This window comes from Jaculus jaculus, chromosome 1 (genome assembly GCF_020740685.1).
Source record: "Jaculus jaculus isolate mJacJac1 chromosome 1, mJacJac1.mat.Y.cur, whole genome shotgun sequence".
Lineage (NCBI taxonomy): Eukaryota > Metazoa > Chordata > Mammalia > Rodentia > Dipodidae > Jaculus > Jaculus jaculus.
Window position 1 is genome coordinate 57996744 of NC_059102.1, and position 5647 is coordinate 58002390.

At 42.4% G+C, this 5647-nt stretch overlaps 1 pseudogene; it reads left to right on the forward strand.

The window, feature by feature from the left end:
- Window positions 1–215: 215 nt before the first annotated feature.
- Window positions 216–825, forward strand: LOC101614841 (annotated as a pseudogene).
- Window positions 826–5647: the final 4822 nt, after the last annotated feature.

Genomic DNA, 5647 nt, shown 5'->3' on the forward strand with positions numbered 1-5647 from the left:
CCCAGTACCCATGTAAAGCCAGATGCACAAGGTAGTGCCTGCATCTAGAGTTGGTTTATAGTGGCTAGAGGCTGTAGCGGGCCCATTCTCTCTCTCTCTCTCTCATAAAGAAATCAATAACTAAATTTAAAAACAAGGTAATGAGAGGAGATATAATCAAATCTCAAGTATCAAAATTCTCAATTAAAAAAAGGAAGGACCAGTGGCTGCCGAAGATGGTGGAGGAGCAGATCCTAGTGCCGGACGGCGAGGCCATCTCCTCAGCTGTCTGGCAGCCATTGTTTTCAAGCCCATACTGCTGGGCCATGGGTCATGGTTGTGTGTTATGGTGGCATTAACATATCTAGCAATTTCTCCAGAAAGGAATTAAATTACCTGGTCTTCATCCTAAGATGGATGAACAACAATCTCTTCCATTTCCCCTACTATTTCCCTACTATTTTCAGGCTCCTAGTCCCATCTTTTGGTAAGCTGTGCAAGGCATGCTGCCCTACAAGACCAAGAAGGGCCACACCACCCTGGACCACCTCAACGTGGTCCGTGGGGTCCACACGCCCTACACAATAAAAAGTAGATGGTGGTTTCTGCCATACTCAAGGTCATATGGCTGCAGCCTACCTGAAAGTTTGCTTACCTTGGCGCCTGGCTCATGAGTGCTGCTGGAGGTACCAGGCAGTGGCAGCCATTCTGGAGGAAAAGCAGAAGGCCAAGATCCACTTCCAGAAGAAGAAGCAGCTCTCGAGGCTATGGAAACAGGTGGAAAAGAATGTGGACAAGAAAATTAGATTAGCAGAGGTTCTCAAGTCCCACGGACTTCCTGTGTGAGCCCAATGAAGACTTTATGCCTCAGAACAAAAGAGTAAGACAGAAAGAGAGAAGAGGACTGGGGAGATGGCTTAGTGTCTAAAGATACTTGTTGCAAAGCCTGTAGGTACAAGCATCTGGTGGTCGTTTGCAGTGGCAAGAGGTTCTGGCACAAGTGTGTATGTGCACACACACACATACACACACACACACATACACACACACACAAAGCAAATAAGTAAATAAAATTTTAAAAAGAAAAGACAAAATTAAAAGAAATAAGGAGGGCTGGAGAGATGGCTTAGCAGTTAAGGCACTTGCCTGCGAAGCCTAAGAACTCATGTTCAAATCTCCATGTCCAATGTAGCCAGACACAGTGATGAAAATGTGCAATGTTGCACATTCACATAGGGGGCACTTGCATCTGGAATTCGTTCACAGCTACTGGAGGCCCTGGTGCATCCATTATCTCTCTCTCTCTCCCTCTTTCTCTCTTAAAATAAAAATCAGAAGCAACTTTTCCTGTGGTCTGATTCCACTGACAATCTGCTAACAGTGTTAGGAGATACTTTTATAGCATATATTCTGTTTGATACTCAAAATATTGCTCATTTTGTGTAAAGCACAAAATACATAGCTATGTATTTTAAGAGTCTTGAGTAAAAAAGTGTTTTACATTTTATAAGGTGGTTTGAATTAAATTTTTTCATTGGGAAAATGGAAATCAGGCATTTGCAGCAACATACTGCTGTGACTGCTTCCAAGGGACACAAAGTATAAACGGACGTGCTAGAGTCCAAAACCACCACAGGACATGTGATCTCTTTGTGTGAGCAAAGTTTACATGGCACTTCAATGCCAAAGTGGTGGTTTGAATCCAATGTTCCCCATAGGCTCATGTGTTTTTAGTACTTGGTCCTCAGCTGGTAGCAATTTTGGAAAGTTGTGGGCCTTTGCAATGTGGAACTTTGCTACAGGAGTTATGTTGCTGGGGGGTGGCTTTGGGGTGACACAGCTCCAAAGCCAGTTTTCAGACTACTTCCTTACTGCTGCTGCGCTGATGTGATGACTAGCTGGATGCCTGTTCCTGCCGTGCTTTTCCTGCCACAATGAAACCCCCTTGAAACTGTAAGATGAAACAAACCCTTTCCTTCCATAAGCTGCTTCTGGTCAGGTGTTTTTTCCCAGCAATGAAAAGATAACTGATACAATTGGTTAGTTGATTGGTTGGCTGTCTGTTTGTTTGATTATTAATTTTGATTTAACTTTCCCTGTGAATTTTATTAGTGTTTAAGAGGCATGAAAATTCATAAGAGTAAAACCTAGATTCACTTGAACTTAACTAATGTTAAAATAGAGGAGCCTAAGTGACTCATAGGAATCTGTTTTCCCCAGAAGATCTTTGTGTGCCTCTCAAGCTGGAAAACCACTATCTTAGAGACCTAGAAAGGCTGAAGAGATGTAGGATAAGTCATCAGTTTTGAGATACTATGCTCTGTAGGGCCCTTCTGTTTCTGTATGTCTCATGAATGGAGATATTGATTGCCTCTCTTCTGGCCTATCTTTTCTTGTCAAGGATCTTTGTATAGTAAATGGAATTGAAATATAGAAGCAATGTCTCCTTAGAAAGTAAAAGGGCAGCTTTGCCTACAGCATGGGAAGATAGAGACAGTAAAAGGGAGGCATGCTTGCTCCCTATTGGGAAAGATCCAGATTCCCCTCAAGGCAGCAGGCTATGTGTGCTGCCTCTCCAGGCTCTCCTCCCATTAACCTGTGGGCACCAGGACTAGAGGAACTGGCACCAAGTGCAGGTGCTGTGTCTACTGTTATTGCAGTATATACATATAACCTGTCATTTGTTTACATCCATGAAGTTCAGGATGGCTAAACTGTTAGCTTGTGAGTAAAGTAAAAGTTTATTTTATAGCTCTCATCAAGCAGGTTGGCCCTTCCATGCAGTAAAGTTTGTGCTATGATCCGAGTGCAGGTTAACTAAATAGATATAAAACCGAGGAGAAGGACATTCTAGGTAGGCAAGTGTTGTAAACCAAGATCAGAGTCAGCTGTGGTCTATAATTGGGTGTCCAGGGGTGTCTAGCTTGACTAGAATAGGGAATTTGGTCTGAGAAGTACCATAAAAAATTGAGTAGGAAATTAATTGAGGACTAAATTTTCACATGTATCTGGCTAAAAATATCACTGCACATATAGCACATGCCTGGAATCCCATCACCTGAAAAGTAGAAATAGGAGAATCAGTATTTCAAAGATAGCCTTAGCTACATAGAATGTTCAAGGCCAGCCTGAGCTAGAAGAGACCTTGTCTCAAAAATAAACAAAGCTTGTATGTAGTAGACTATTTTGGAAGCTTTCTATCTCTCTTTTCCCTAAGCGAATGCTTCATGGTGCTGTTTACTTGGGTTTCTAAGCAGGATGACAATATTGACACTGAAGCCCAATGTCAGTGAGTCCAAAGAGTGAAGTACAGTCTAATAAAAGAAGAAAAATCACCAAGTTTCTTATCTTGACATTGACTCTGCCACTTTCCAGCTATATGTCTTGGACAAGTTACTTCTCTGAGGTCAGTGTCCTCATCTGTCATAGAAAGGATAACAGGCACCTCAGCTTAGTGACGTGTTGCAAAGGTTAGAGATAATGTCTCTAAAATGCTTGTGGCAGTGACCAGGACACAAATGCTGAAGGTTCCCATGGAGTGTGTATTCACACAGAGGAAGCAAGGACATAAGTCTCCTCTGTTTTGAAACCATGGCAATTACACAGAGATAAGGTAATTAATACCCTGGCTACAATAGTAATGCAACAAAACCCCTAAAAAATAGAAATCTTAGAGATGAATTGGGCATAACCTTAGGGATCAAATTAGCACTCACCTTTATAGAGTAGCTCTTCTGTGCAAGTTCTGTTCTAAGCACTAAGAATATACACGTGTGTGTGTGTTTGTATATATATATATATATATATATATATATATATATATATATATACATATACATATATACATATATATACATATATATATACACATAATATGTATGTATGTATATGCATATATAATTATATATACCTATGTGTACGTATAATTTGTGTGGTGACAACAGTACCTCCTCATGGCATTTTTAGAAGATTTGAGTCAATGCATTGTATGTGTGTGTGTGTGTGTGTGTGTGTGTGTGTGTGTGTGTGTAGTCAACAAGGCTCCATAAGATGAAATAACTTGCTTGAAGTCAAGTCACTTAGACAATGCCAACAAGGACTGAGACCCCAACAGGATGGTCCCAAGTCTGCGTGCTGAGTGTCCTGCTGCGCTGTGTCTCTCTCCGTGGGAGGAAGCAAAGAAGAGTTGCAGAAGAAGCAGTTGGCAGTGTGCAGTGACCTGGGAGCTGGGGAGGGAAGGAGCTGTGGAAGGCGGCCCTGAGACGTGAGGCTGCGTTCTGACCTTCTGCACAGCAGGTAAGGCCACGCTAAAGTGGAGGGAGCCTCCAGGAAGTTTGCGGTTAAGACCTGGAGTGGGCCTGCCCTAGAGTCTGAGTCTGAAGGCAGAAGCATGAGAGTCACATGCCGTACAGAGGAGGGCTGAGCCGGCCATCAGCATCACCCTCTTCCACTGTCAAGAGCATGAAGATCCTGAGCAGGAACTTCCAGCGTGGCTTACCAGGAATCAGAGAAGAGGTTGATGTAACCTTGTAGATTCAGGTTTTAGGAGGTGCTGTCGTGTTAGGACATTATGTCCTCTTAGAAGGACACTCAGGGGTCTGCTGCCACCAACAGAGCAAGAAGGAAAGCTCACAGTCTTGTCCTTCTAGCACCTTACTCCTACAATTACCCCGTTTGCTATGGTTGACTCTTCAGTTTTCTATGATAGACATCATGATTTCAGAGAAATCTCTATAGTGGAGTTAGATCTCTACTGAAACTCTACAACTGACTAGCTCAGTCACCTTAAATAATTGTCTTATAACTCAAAGTTGAGTGAATTTTCTAAGCTATAAAATGGAATAGTGGGCTGGAGTGATAGCTCAGTAGTTAAGACATTTGCCTGCAAAGCCTAAAGGCCCAGGTTTGATTCCCCAGGACCCACGTAAGCAAGATGGACAAAGTAGCACATGCATCTGGAGTTTGTTTGCAGTAGCTAGAGGCTCTTGGTATGCTCATTCTCTTTCTATCTGCCCCTCTCTCTCTCTCTCTCTCTCTCTCAAATAAATAAAATACATTTTTAAAAATGGAAATAGTAATGCCTTTCTATGCAGGTGTGGTGAAAAATCTTTTATGAATATTGGTTACCTGACCTCAACTACTCCAGTTACTTCCTTCCTGGCCCTGTTTTAAGTCCTGGCCCTAAATTCTTTAATGCTTTCCAATCGAGCAGTGGGGTCTATGTCCCCTCCCCTGGAATCTGTGCAGGTTCATGATGACTTCAACCATTTAAAGAAGGTAGAAATGTCACTGTATGATTTCTGTGATTAGGTCATCAAAGACAATGCATCTCTTGCCTGATTTGCTGGAACACCTGTTCTGGAAGCCCTGAGCTGAAAGTGGGCCCACCCGTGACCACCGCCACCAATGCACCAGATATGTAGTAAAGCTAAACTGGACCTTTAAATTCGGCCTGTTTGCCAGCTAACTACCACCAAGCAAGCGACACTGACAGCTGTATAGAACTGACGGATTGTCTAGACAAGCCTGGTATCAACAACCTACCCACATAATCATGAGATACTATAAAACATTTGTTTCAAGCCATTAAATTTGAGAGTGATTTTAACCCAGAAATAGTCAATTAAGAAATCTTTTTATTCCAATTCTCCTTCCCCGCCTCCCATCT